The sequence below is a fragment of the Prionailurus viverrinus genome, unplaced genomic scaffold (assembly GCF_022837055.1).
Source record: "Prionailurus viverrinus isolate Anna unplaced genomic scaffold, UM_Priviv_1.0 scaffold_53, whole genome shotgun sequence".
Taxonomy (NCBI): domain Eukaryota; kingdom Metazoa; phylum Chordata; class Mammalia; order Carnivora; family Felidae; genus Prionailurus; species Prionailurus viverrinus.
In genome coordinates this window covers 2,074,763-2,088,271 of record NW_025927616.1, presented here as the reverse complement: position 1 = coordinate 2,088,271, position 13,509 = coordinate 2,074,763, and the positions used below count along the sequence as shown (strand labels likewise).

The window sequence follows — 13,509 nt, the reverse complement described above, 5'->3', positions numbered from 1 at the left end:
TTTCTTCTTGAGTGGAGCTGCTTTGTAGTTTTTTGCTTTCAAGGAACTTTTCCATTTTATCAACTCACTTCTGTGCATAAATTCTATCATAGCTTTTCACATCATATACTATCTTGACCTGTAGTGTTGTCTTCTTTTGTTCCCATAGGTCATTTCTGTCTTCTCTCTTTCTTGATCTCGTTGGCTAGAGAAATATAAATTTATTGATTTTCTCAAAGAATGAGCTGTTGGTTTCATTGATTTTTTTCCCCCTCATTGTCTCTATATTTTAAATTGAATTGATTCTACTTATTCATTCTTTTTGCTTATTTTGGGCTTAATTGTCCCCCTTTCCCACCAGTTTCTTAAGGTAGAAACTTAGGTTATTAATTGGAGATCTTTCTTTAATAATCCGAAGGTGTAAATTGCCCATTAAACTTTGGTTTAAAACGCCGCATCCCGGAAGTTTGGTATTTGGCTTTTTTTTTTTTTTTTTTTTTTTGCCTTCATTTAAAATATTTTCTAGTTTGTTGTGTGATTTCTTCTTTGATGCAGGAGTTATTTAGATAAGTGCACGGTTTCTTTTTAAATATTTGGGTATTTCCCGAATGTTTTTCTGTTGTTGGTTTGTAATTTAATTCCATGTGGGCAACATAGGGAAGCTCGCAGAGCCCACATGGAGCTCTGTGCTTTGGAGCATCTTTTTGTCTGCCTCTTGGCTGTTTATATGTTTGCTCCAGAGAAACACCTATTCGAGTCCTTTGCCAGTTTTTAAATCGGGTCGTTTTGTCGTTGGGTCGTGGAGGTTCTTTGTATCCTGGGTAGCCATCCCTTAGCAGCTCTGTGATGAGCGAATATTTTCTCCCATGCTGTGGGTTGGACGGACGAATTTTGGGGAGGCCGTTGCTTTTTGAGCGGCACGAGTCGGATTGCTAACCCCGTTCGACGACCAGCGCAGAGGACGGAGAGGAGGGGCTGACACGCCAGCCCACCCGCTGGACTTCAGAGTCCCCGTCCGGTCGGAGGGACGGCCCTGTCGTGGGTGGTGGCCGATCATCCTTTGAGGCAAGCGCTCGGTTAAGCGTTTCCTTTGCCGTCTCAAAGACGTTTATTCAAAGACGTTTATTTGAATGCTCTTCGAGGAGTTTATGCCCTTGGTTTTTTTTTATGTTTTTTTTTTTTTTTTTTTTTTCTCAGTCTGGGAGGAGACTGAGGGGCTCGGCCTGTGTTTTCCCCCACAGTGGTCAGGGGTCCTCAGAACCGAGCCTTTTGTAAATATGCAACCAGCGATAGCCTGAAGCCTCAGTTAATTGTGGGTGGGGTGGGGGGTGGGGGAGTGACAGGGCTGATACCTGTCCCCAGAAGCCCTTCCTGGTGAGCTGCCTGGGGGAATGGGCCAGAATCTCTCCGGAACAGGCTCATTTAGCTCTTTTGTATGATTAAATGCCTCAAAGGGTTGGAAATCCTGCGGCAAACATTCACGTCCCATTTACCACTATTCTGTGAGTGTGGTCTCTGGCCGAGGGGCTGTCCGTGGAGTCGCGGGGGAAGCCGGCACAGAGCACGCGGACAGCCAGCCAGTCCTGGGCGATCACGTACGATGAAAGGGTTTTTGTTTCTCGTGGCCTAAAAGTGGTGTGCTGGAGTCTCGGGAGTACTTTCTGGCCCCATGTGCTAGTTGCTAGCGTCCGAACGGGCTGCCTGTGTCTTTTCCTCAGTTTCCCCGTCTTCCCGGGACGGCCGCTCCCACCCGTCACCCAGCGTGACGGGTGCGCACGGCCAGCAGCTCTGAGGCTGACGGGACGGTAGACTTCCCTGGGCCAGACTTGGGTTCCTTGCCCGTGAAGTAGGAGGGTCGGACCAGACGACTGACGTCTGAGATGCCCGTGACCGATCTTCCCTCCTGGGGGCTGGTTCGCAGTGCTGGCTCCCGGCCGTGATCTGAGTCCGGCCCCCGGACACGGAGGACAGGGAGGGACGGAGGAAAGAGGCCGCTCCAGGTGGGCAGGGGGCAGGTGCAGTGAACACAGGGAACTGACCTACGAGGCTGCAGGATGCTGGACCCCCGCACCTGCCCGCCACGTCCTAACAGTTCACAGAGTGGCCGCAATGGGGTTCGGTCACCCATACCCCCCAGATGGTCCCGGCGCCACGTCTCTATCTCAAGGCCGTCCTTGGGGCAGCTTCCCGGAGACGGCTCCCGGGGCCACATTCCAAGGACAGGAGAGGAGGTGAGGAGCCTCCGGGCGCGGGGGTCCATTCGTGCTGGTACCCCTACCACAGAGCTCTCCGTCCTCCACCCTGGCCAGAAACAGCCCCAGGTTCTGGAGACACATTTAAAGGAAAAATGAGCGGAAGCCAAGTCCAGACCTGTCACAGTCCCCAGCGGCCTGTCCCACCCCCTTCCAGCCACCCCACACCTCCCTCAAACGTGTCATTTGTGGCAGAACCCAAACTAGATTTGAAGCTACCATTTCACACGGGAACCCTGGTCTTCTCATCCTGTGGGCCTCGATATGTGCGCTCCGGTGGATTTACCATTTTCCTGTAAATACAGGCCCGTGACTGTGGTTCATGGGTAAGAGCGCCACTCGGGGCGCCGCGCCACCAACAAAGTGGGGACGAGGCTGCCGGCTCGTGGAAGGTTTGCAGGACGGGCAAAGAGACGCAAGCCTGGAGCCTGTTTGTTGCACACACACCCCCCCCTGCTGACCTTGTCGCCGCCGCCCCCACCTGGCCCCGCTCCTCGTTAGCCCGGAAGCAGGTTCACGGTCCTCACAGAGGAAGAAAGCTCGAGTCCCCTGAGCCCCGCCCCATTTGCTCCTGCCCGCTCTCCCCCTCACCGCACACCGCGGAAGGAGTCCTGGCCTCTGCGGTCTCCACAAGAGGCTGGCTTGTGCCCCCCCCCCCCCCCCGGAAGGTCACCAACGATCTGTGGGTAAAGCTATCGCTACCTCTGTGCCCGGCTGCTTTACGGTATCTGACCCCAGTGACCGCTTGCTTCTTGAAGATCATTGCTCCGCTGGCCCCCAGTGTCCTGCTGGCGCTGTGCCGGTTCCTGGGCCGCGGGTCTCTCAGGCCGGGGTTCCCGGGGACCAGGGGAGGCCGGTTTAGGGGCGTCCACCTTTGTAATCCAGGAAATGGGAGATCCTGCTTGGCCCTCTTAGCTGGCGCAGAGAGAGATTTGTGTGTAAACGCCCTTGGCGGTCAGTAAGTGGGAGGCGCCCAGTTTGGAGACACAGTTACCCTCTGGAAACCTGATGAGCCAGCTTTGGATGCGGGGGCCTTCTCCGCTTTCACCCACCTGCTCTGCGCCCAGGACCGTCCGTCTCCCACCTCCAGCAACCACCAGCAACTGCCGGTACCGTCAGGCCACCTTCAAACCCTAGTAAGGAGTGGGTGGTGTCCCTACAAGGAGTGTCGTTCCCCACCCCCACCCCCAGAGCAGGCGATGGGGCCGACACCCCTGACTGTGCTGGGGAAGGTGGCTGAGTCTGTCGTTGAGGGGGACACCCGATCGTCTCAGCTTGACACTAGATGCTGTCGCGGACAGGGAGGTCCCGCACAAATGCATTGTTGGGGCTCGGAAGCACTTTGGAGCGGGGACTCTACAACATTCAGTGACAAGTCACAGCAAATAGCCTTGAGCACCTGCCCTCGCGGTGTGGATGTGGATGCCCGTGACACCGGGGCATCGAGCCAGCAAGGGCCTTGCCATCTGGCAGCCTTTTGGGCAGGGACACATCAAGTTGGGAGTCACTGCTCCACCCCCCCGCAGGCCCGGGGCTCTCTCAGTTTTAGCAAACCGTTCAGGCCCAAGCGGATCGGACGGTCGGTCATCCCCGGCTTTGGGGTTGTGTTTCAGTGTCTGATGCTGTGAGACCCACCAAAGCCAGGATGGAGTGACCTAACTACCTATGTCGGTCGCGAATCTGCAGCTCGGGTCGGGCCAGCCCACCGGTGCCCATCTCTGTCACCTCTGCTGCCTCTGGCTCAGGCTGCCGTGACTCCACCACTAAGACTAGGACAGCGAGGCCTCGGTGTGTCTGGTTCCCTGCGGTCCCCGCCGCCCGACATCTTCGGGGTAGGTGGACTTCTCCGCGGCGCTCAAGCGTGGAGGGTGGGTGAGATGTCCCTGGAGAGAGCGTCCAGTGCCAGTGCGTGGACTACCGTCTTCGAACGTGGCTTCAGAGGTAGTCCCAGGCTCCCCAGATCTGAGGGGAGGAAACGGAGCACACACACACACACACCCCCCATTGCACAAGTGTGCAAGGTCACCCCGGGGTGGGGGCGCTCACCCATCCTTGGGAAATCCTCTGGGCCACAGCTTGTCTCGCAGCCAGAAGACTCTGGGGAGGGGATTCGAATCAGCCTGGACTCTGTTCTCCACAACCCCCCTCCAGCACCTACAGTGTGCGGGAACTGGGGCTGGGGGCTAATGTTTCTCTGCAAATTCATGTTTTCTTAATGCTTATTCATTTTTGAGAGAGCGCGCGCGCACGTGAACTGCGGAGGGGCAGGGAGGGGGACAGAGGATGCGAAGCAGGGTCTGTACTGACCGCAGAGAGCCTGATGCAGGGCTCGAACTCACTAACAGAAAGATCACGACCTGAGTGGAAGTCCCAGGCTCAACCACCTGGGCCACACGAGTGCCCCTGCAAATTCATTTCCTTAACAAAGGCAAGCAGGAGTGCCAGTCCCCGGGTGGGCGCGGGGAGGAGGGGGGAGACGTGGCCCTGCTGTGGGTGGGTGACCTGGCGGGGGGCGCTGAACTTGGAGACAGGGAGGTTGGGGATGGGACAGGAATCCTACTGCTTTCCTGGATAAAGGGGACAAGGATCACCTCCTCCCTCCCCTGGCTGCAGGCTGGGGGCTCCCGCGCGTCTCCCTCACGTCACCCTGTTTGGGAACCGACCCACTAGAGCAGGGCCCAGCACGCCTACTGTGGTCCGTCCAGCGTCTCCTTCCTCTACCTGATGGCAGGCCCCCCGGGTGCGGCCATCCAGAGCCATCCCGAACCACGGTGCCCAGCGGAGAGAACCCCCGCCAGCTTCCCCTGCAGGGGCAGGTGACGGGGCGCGCGGACCCCGCAGTCGCTCCTGTGGGCCCGCGCTGGTGCTCCCGGAAGTGCAGTGAATCACGAGCCCGCGCCCCCCCCCCCCCACCGGGGGCCTCATGTTCCTGGCGTTGGCGCCCTCTAGTGGCCATGCCGGAGCAGCCCCGCACTGCCCGCTGGGAAGCGGGAGGCGCAGACTTGGGAAGCCTGGAGGCGGGAAGCGCAGACGCTGGGAAGATGGTGGCGCAGGAGGACGCCCGGCTCACCTGGTCCCGCTGATCGCTTAGATTCCACCCACATCGGCCTAAGTAACGCAGAAAACCGCCAGAAGACCAGCAGAACGGACTCTCCGGAGGCAAGCGTAGACGAGAGGCCCACCGAAGAGGGTAGGAAGGCCGGAGAGCCGGTGCGCGCTGCACGGGCTGGCGGGAGGGAGCGGCGCGCGCGGAGGGGCAGCCCGCCCGGCAAGACAGAGCCCCCGGAGTCTGGCCGGCGAAAGCGGAGGGGCCGGACTGCGTGGGTTTCTGACAGCCAGCGGGACTCAACCTCTGAATTTTAAAAGTCAGCATCTCTGCTCTCGGGGAGGGGGGAGGGCGAGTGGACGCCAAGTCCTCCCTCTACAAAGACTGCGGGACAAAGAGCCGCGGGGATACCGGCCGGAACCACAGTTTGAAAAGCGCCTGGGGCCTACGGGAGGGAGTTGTTGAGCCTGGGAGGACAGACCTTGGCGGGGGAACAAAGGAGCTGGCGGGCGCCATTTCCCTCTCCCATCCCCCAGCGGAAATTCCAAAGGGAACCAGTTCCCGCCACCGAACTTGCACCGCGCAATCCCCCAACGCTGTGCTTCTGGGGATCCATCCCTCCGCCGGGTCTGTCCTCCCGGTGCTGCAGGGCCCCTCCCGCGGGGGACCGCCGTGGGCAAAGCGAGCTAAACCTGTCCCTCCCGCCCCTGTGCAGATCCACCCCCTGGGATCCGCTCGGTCGGTTCGTGGCCAGATCCCATCGAAGCAGCACCACAAGCCTGGCAGTGTGCGAGCAGCCCAGACGGGCCACACCACTCCACAGTGAGTCCTGCCCCTGGGAGAGGGGAAGATAAGGTACACACCAGTGTGACTGCGGCCTGCCCACCAATAAACCTTTTTCCGCCCCCCCCCCCCCCCCCCCCCCCCCCGACAGCGCAGGGGAAGTGCCCTGCAGTTTGGAGCTACCGCATCTCTAGCAAACTCCGGGTCTGATCCAGTGCGCCCCAGACCGACCCACTAACCGCACAGGGACCCGATCCTGCCCACAACAGGGAGAGCCACTGCACGGAAGGCGAGCGCAGTTCAGCCACAGCAGTAGCAACTGCTACCCTAGCAACGCACACAGGGACGCCCCTGAAGCGCCATCTTCCCGTTAACAGGGGACACTGCACCGCGGGGCACTACAGGACTTCGTCTTCCTAAGGCCACTGCTTTAAGTGCGGGAGACGCAGCTGACTTTGCTGACAGAGACACAGACGCAGCAGTAGACAAAATGAGGAGACGGAGGAATAGGTCCCAAATGAAAGAACAGAACAAAACCACAGCGAGAGACGTAACCAAAACGGAGACGTGTTCTGTAACTGATCTAGAATTTAGAGTAACCCTCCTAAAGATGTTGGCTACAGTGGAGGAAAGCCTGGAGAACATCCAGAAAGACCTAAAACACCTAAAAAAGGACCGGGAAGAGATGATCAACTCACTAAAAGAAACGAACAAGAGACCATCTGGAAAAAATAACAAAGAAGAGACCGGACAAGGGCAGAGCAGCAGCCCAGACAAAGTAGTGGAAAGTCACCAAGCTGAGCCAGCGAGAGTGAGAAAAGCTGTGCAAGATGAGAACAGACCTAGGGAACTCCGCGACACCATCAAGCACAACAGTCGAGTTACAGGGGTTGCAGCAGGAGAAGAGAGAGAAACGGAGGCAGAACATTTATTTGGGGAGATAAAAGCTGAAAACTTCCTGAATCTGGGGAAGGAAACAGAAACCCAGACCCAGGAGGCACAGAGAGCCCCCCAAAAAACCAACCCGTAGAGTTCCATACCAGGCCAGCCAGTAAATAAAATGGCAAAACCTAAGGATAAAGAGAGAATTTTGAAAGCATCAAGAGGAGAGAAAGCAGTGACATCCAAGGAAAATCCCATAAGGCTATCTGGATTTTTCAGCAGCAACTTCAGAGATTAGAAGGGAACAGCATGATCTATTCAGGTGCTAAGAGGCAAAAGTCTGCAGCCAAGAACACTATCCAGCAGGGCACTCCTTCAGAATGGAAGGAGAGAGAGTTTCTCAAACCAACAAAAGGGAAAGGAGTTCATGGCAGGGAGGAAAACCAGCCACTTCCCCGTCACACACGACGCCACCGGCCTGTGGGTCCCACATCCACAGTCCAGCCACCCTCCTGCCTGAGTCTGCTTCTTGGGGGCACTAAAAGAAACAAACCCAAACCTGGCCTCTTAGAATTTTGAAAATGGGGGGGTGGGGGCGGCTGGTCAGTACACGGGCCTCTGGGGGGGGGGGAGGGAGGCTTTCCTCTTATATACTCTTTCTGTACATTTTTTTTAAAGTTTCTAAGACAAAAAAAACAAAAAACAAAAACGTGTTGCCGTCCTCTGACTCCGCCCCTTCCTGGGCTACCAGGCCCCCAGTGGCCCTCTCCTCTCCCCTCGGGATGCCCTCAGCCTGGGATGCTAGCGCCTTCCTACATCTCACGCCCAGCACGGGGCTCTGAGGCCTGTGTCTTGCTGCCCCAATTAAGGGGGGGGGGGGGTTCCAGCGTCCACACCGCCTTCCTATGGGGAGCGATCCCCCTCGTGTGAGTCGCCAGGGGTGACAGGGTCCAGCTACCCTTTCTCCCCCCTGTGGGGAGCTGGGGCGCAGAACCCAGACCCAGGGGGCGCACCGAGAGCTCCCCCTGGAGCCAGCGAGGCGGAGATGCAGGGACATGTGCCACCCGTCCCCCGACCAATAACTCTTCTGCTGAAGGTCGCCAGGATTGGTCGTGATTGCCGGCCACCTCCCTGTGGGGCCCAGGCACCTTTCAGGGGTTCCTTCCAAGTGCCACAGGTGTGAGGGACACCTGATCGGAGCAGCGACCTGTAGTCTGCGGAGCGAGGGGCTGCGGCCTAGCAAGAAGGGTCAGGATCCAGGTGTTGCGGGGGGTGGGGGGGGTGACCTTATGAAGGCAGTTTCCACAACCACAGGAGGCGATATGGCCGGGTTTTCAAAGTAGTTGAGGACCTAAGAGGCTTGGTGAGCTGTCACTTGGGAGCCTCATCCCGATAGGACCGACCGCGGTCGCCCTCAGCACGTCGCAGGAAGGAGCCCGAGAGAAGAGCCGCCTGGCCCGCGTTGGCTGCTGCCGTGCTGTCCCTAGGTCCGCAGTAAGCTGCCACTTCTACGAGCCGTGAGCTTAGTACCCTTTCACCCAGGCTCGGCCCCGCTCCGCCCCGAGGGCCACCTCACAGGTGCCCTTTCTACCCTGTGGGACCCTCGGCCTTATTCCCCCCCCCCCCCCCCCATTCCCCCAATACCTGGCCAACCTGCAAACAACCTGCAGCCTCTGCTCCTCCAAGCGGTTCCCCCCCACCCCTCCCAGAGAGGCCCCGGGCACCTGCCAGGTTCAGGCCCCGGCCCCCACCCCCACCCCCCTTCCAGTCCTCTGCGCTCGGCCACCCCCGCCACCACGCGTGCGGGTCCCGGGGCGGTGCTTGCAGTGCCCCGCTGTGACTCCCTGCTCGTCCCGCCGGAGGGCCCGCCCCGCCCCCGCCCGGCAGCATCGAGGAACGGAACGCAGTCCCGGGCGGTGGCGGCCGCCAAAAACTGCCCTCGCTTCTGGCTTCACAGGCCAGGCCCGGGCGCCTCCCGCTGCGTCCGCAAAGGAAGGCGGTTCTTAGGACGCGGAGGGGCCCGGGGTCTGTCCCGGAGCTCGGGGCCCGGCCGCGCTGGGGACCCGCGGCGGACGGCGCCCGCAGGGGAGGAGTCGCAAGGCGGCGGACAAAGGCGGCGCGGGCCGGTGGGCGGGGCTTGACGTCACGGGTCGGCGCCCCGCCCCCCCGGGGTGGGCCCCGCGCGGCCACGACAATAGGCGAGGGGGCCGCTCGCCGCCGCTCCCCGCTCTCGCTCTTCCGCGCCGGCTGGGCGGCTGGGGCTTTGCAGACCGCGGGGCCCTAGCGATCTCCTCGATTTTACAGAAATTCGCTTTCGGCGCCGACGTGCTTCTTTTAAAAAGGAAACGCGAACGCGAGGCGGTCCCCGGCCGCTGTCGCCCCCGTCCGGCTGCCGGCCGGGGGACTCCGAGAGGCCGGCTTCCGCGCGCGGCGGCCACCGGAGGGCGCCTCGGCGCCGTCGCCCTCTCCCCGGAGCACACTCTGCCTGGGACCCAGACCCGGGCGGGCCACCCCTGCCTCGGGGTCACCCGTCGGAGAACCCAGCTGGGTCACTGTGTGACCTCAGGGCAGGTGCTGGCCCTCCCTGTGCCAAGGTTTCCCGCAGGACGATTTTCATTCTAGAACGTTAAGGGAAGGGCACAAGTGTCTCTTGAGTCGGCTACGCCTTCATGGCCTTCACCTCAAATAGCCCACAGAGGGGCACATTCTGGGGAGACTTGCTCTGAACCCCTTCGGGGCCAAGGGCAGGTATGCGATGGGGAGCCGGCTCGGGGCTGGTCAGTAGGTACCTGTTTCCTCCTGGTCCCTCTGTCCTTTCCAGAAGGCAGTCAGGATCCCTGGCCCACTTAGCTCGGGGCTACTAAAGCTGGGTCTCATCCTGCCTCAGTTTCCCCTTCTACACCCCCACTCCCTAGGACAGATTCTTTGGCCACTCTATATGCCCCAGCTGGAAGCGATCTGGAGACCATCTGGGGAGCATTCTCACTGGCCAGCTGGCCTAGGTGTGCTGGTCAGGACCTCCAGCCCTGCCTGGAGTGGGTGCTGCTTGTGGGGACCCCCACTCCTTCCCTGCTCCCCACCACCCCAGTCCAGACAAGACTCCAGGATGGAGGAGACGGCATCTTGGGCTCGAGGACTCCATGTGGGGTGTGGGCCCTCTGGCAAGGAGAGACTCCAGCGTGGGGGTGGCCACTCTGCCCTTCCCTGGGCCATTCAGTGCTGGGCAGGACCCGTCCATTAGTAGATGTCACTGCCAGTTCGCTGCGTTGAAGTCCCCTGCACTTTGTGAAATTTTCCCGAGTCCGAAGAGGCGGCCTCCCGGGCTGCGGGAGGAGGCCGAGGCCAGGGAGGCCGGTCTTTGGCGGGGCCCTGCTGACACCCGTCTGGATTGTTAAGCCCCCTCCCCAGCAGCCTTGTGCCTCCTCTGGGGGTGACGCCCTACCTGCCCTGGCCGGAGGGTGAGTGCCACCTGGGGCCACCTGCTTGCCTTCCACACAGTCCCCCACTGTCCCGGACCCTTGCGATGTGGGAGGCTTTAGAGGCCATTCAGGAGAGAGGGGCCCCGTCCCGTGGGCGGCAGGTGCAGAAGGCCCTGGTGCTGCAGATCTCATTCGTCCTGTTCTGTCTGTTCTTCATGTATTTGTCCTGCCCGCACTTCCTGACCCTTCCTCTGAATCAGGCTGTCCCGAGGAGCTGGGGGTTCCCAGAGAGCACTTCTTACTTCCTAATACTGGGGCAAAGGACTCTGATTTCATTGCTTACGAGCTGTGTGGCCTGGGCCAAGTCCCTCGGCCTCTCTGAGACCAGGGGTACCTTGCCCAGAGGCCTCCACCGCCAGGGTTGGCCAAAAGGCTGCGAGAGGTTCCCCGTGGAACTTTCTCTGGCCACGGCAGGATAGCCTGGGGCTCGGGGCTGTGCACGTAGCCTGGACCCTCCTCCCTGAAGCCCCTAGGGCTTTCTTCCTTCCATTTTCCCACATGTCCCCCGCCTCCTGGAGGCAGGTGCCTGGCCTCAGAAGCCTCCTCGTCCTCCCTCCCCCTCCTCCCTTCTCCCTTCTCCCTGTCACTGAATATCGCTCCCTCCCTCCCTCCCCCTCCTCCCTTCCTGAACATAGCGCACAGCAGCCCAAGGTCGGAGGGGTGACAGATGTCACAGAGCATCGCCCTCCCCCTCGGCCATCCTGCCGAGGAGCCCCGGCGGAGCCTGCAAGGGTGCGGGGCCTGGCTGATGGGCTCGGCTCCCTCACAGTCATCATCCACAGTCATCATCGTTACCGTCAGTGTCGAGGGGGGGCTCCTTGAATGAACCTCCCCGCTGATGGCAGACACTGCCCCTCAGGAGGTGACATCGCCCCCCCCTGGAACGGGATCACCTGACGGGGGAGAATCCCCCCCCAACTCGGACCCACCCCCCCAAGGCTACCAGCCCTCGCATCATCCAGGGTACGTCTGGCAAGAGGGGGCCTCTCTCCCAGGGACGGGGGTCACCCTCGGGAGCTGCCTGGAGGTGGGAGTCAGAGACACCCAGAGTGGGACGCTTTCCTGACAGGCCGGGTCCCCGAGCAGCCCGAGGGAGGGTGAGCGGGGCTCAACAGAAATCCGAGCCCAGAAAGGAGAGGCGCTCTTGTGATCACGGGGGAGACAAGGCGCACGTGAGGCCACCAGCACCCGTCCCCGGGGCCCAGGCGGAGCCGTGACGCCCAGAGGGAAGGGAGAGTCATGCAGTGTCCCGGTCCGGGCCCACGAAGCCTGATGCTGGGGCCCGGGCAGCTGACGGTCGTGCTGTTCCAGGAAGAGACACGGCCAGCGTGGGGTGGGCTGGGACACAAGGGCCTAGCTCTCCAGTCCCGGGACCTGGTTGTGGCTTTCCCCCTCAATTCGGGGGCCCCCCGGTGTCCCCCGGCCGCTCTCCCAGCTCCGTCTCTCCGGGTTCATTGTCACATGTGCCCTGGTCCGGGACACCTCCTCCCTCCTGCCATGTCAGCATGTCAGTCTCCCCCCGGGTCCCGGGCCCACTCTGGCCTTGGCCGTGATCGCCGTCTGCACCCCTCAAGCCAGGGCCTCTGTTGCCTCGTGGGGTCTTGTCCTCGTGACGCATCCAGATGGGGGCATCGTGAGGGCAAAGGCCTCACTGCCCGCCCCAGTGCCTCACATCCTGAGAGCGGGCCCCACGAGCCCCCAGGGCTTTGGGGTCCTGCACACTAAAGTTAAGGCCTGGATCGGCCCCGTGATGGCGTGAAAACGTGCCCTCGATTCCTCGGCATGACTCCCTTCCAGGGATGGGGCACAGTCCCCTCCCGTGGGGTGCCAGCTGGACCTCGCCTGGTGACTCCCGTAGAGGGAACAGGAGGTGGCGGTCATGACAGGTGACGTCCGAGCCTGGGTCACAAAGGGTGTCGCGGCCTCCGCGTGCCTCCCTCTTGCTGGCCTTGCTCACTCTGGGGGAAGAAGCCAGCGTGTCGTGAGGCCCTTTGAGCCACCTTCGGAGAGGCCCCTGGTGAAGGGCTGAGGCTCCCGCCAACAGGCCGCACTAACTCGCCAGCCGCGGGAGTGAGCGGCCTTGGGGGTGAAGCCTCCGGCCCCGGTCAAGCCATCAGATGACTGTAGCTCGGGCTCCTCTCCTGGCGACAGCCTCCCGAGAGACCCGGAGCTAGAAACAGCCAGACCTGAACTCCCACACACAATGTGAAGCATAAGCAAGATGTATTGGGGTTTTTTTTAGTTTTGTTGTCGTTTATTTTGAGAGACAAAGAGAGTGAGTGGGGGAGGGTCAGAGAGAGAGAGAGAGAGAGAGAGAGGCTTCATACTATCAGTGTGGAGCCAGACGTGGCACTTGAACTCACAAACCATGCGATCATGACCTGAACTGAAATCAAGAGTCAGACGCTTACCTGACAGAGCCCCCCCAGGCGCCCCAAGATGTGTTGTTTTTAAGTCACTTGAGTCTTAGGGTAATTTGTTACCCAGCAGTAGGTAACCAATAAAACTCCTTAAAAGCTGAGTGTCCTTTGGGAAGTCACCTGAGTTTTCTGAGCCTCAGTTTCCCCTGAGTTAAAATGTTAAACGGTGTTGCCCCCTTGATTGTCCACCCCTCCCACGAACACACGCTGGGTCCTTGAAGGACAAGGCCTCCCTCTGGTCAAGGCGGTCCTGCCTGCGCGGTGGCCCCATCACCCCGATGGCAGGGACACATTTGCCGTGTGGCTGGGAGCTGGAACCTTCCGCCGGGCATGCCGAGCTGGGTGGGCCTCCACAGACCGGGCTGGCGTGCGGGGCCCCGGGGATGGAGGGGGCTTGGCCCTCGGTATCTTTTGGATCCTTTCCAATTCCGAACCACGTGACTGTGTCATCTACACAAGTAAATAAGTGAGTCAAATTCTTATCAAGAGTGAGGCGTGCAAAACCAAAATGAATCACAACAGAGTCACATACTGTTCAAAACAAAACAAAACAAGAAGGGGCTCCTGGGGTTGAGGCCCGTGGGTTGAGCGTCCGACTCTTGATTTGGGCTCAGGTCATGATCTCACGGTTCGTGAGTTCACGCCCCGTGTCGGGATCGGTGCTGACA

The 13,509-nt window shown here is 60.3% G+C and overlaps 1 long non-coding RNA gene across 1 annotated transcript; it reads left to right on the top strand.

The window, feature by feature from the left end:
• Nucleotides 1–4,766: 4,766 nt before the first annotated feature.
• Nucleotides 4,767–7,578, top strand: LOC125159646 (uncharacterized). Its single transcript, XR_007149861.1, has 3 exons — nt 4,767–5,421; nt 5,993–6,099; nt 6,212–7,578. It is a non-coding gene; the product is annotated as an uncharacterized LOC125159646 (long non-coding RNA).
• The last annotated feature ends 5,931 nt before the right edge of the window (nt 7,579–13,509 follow it).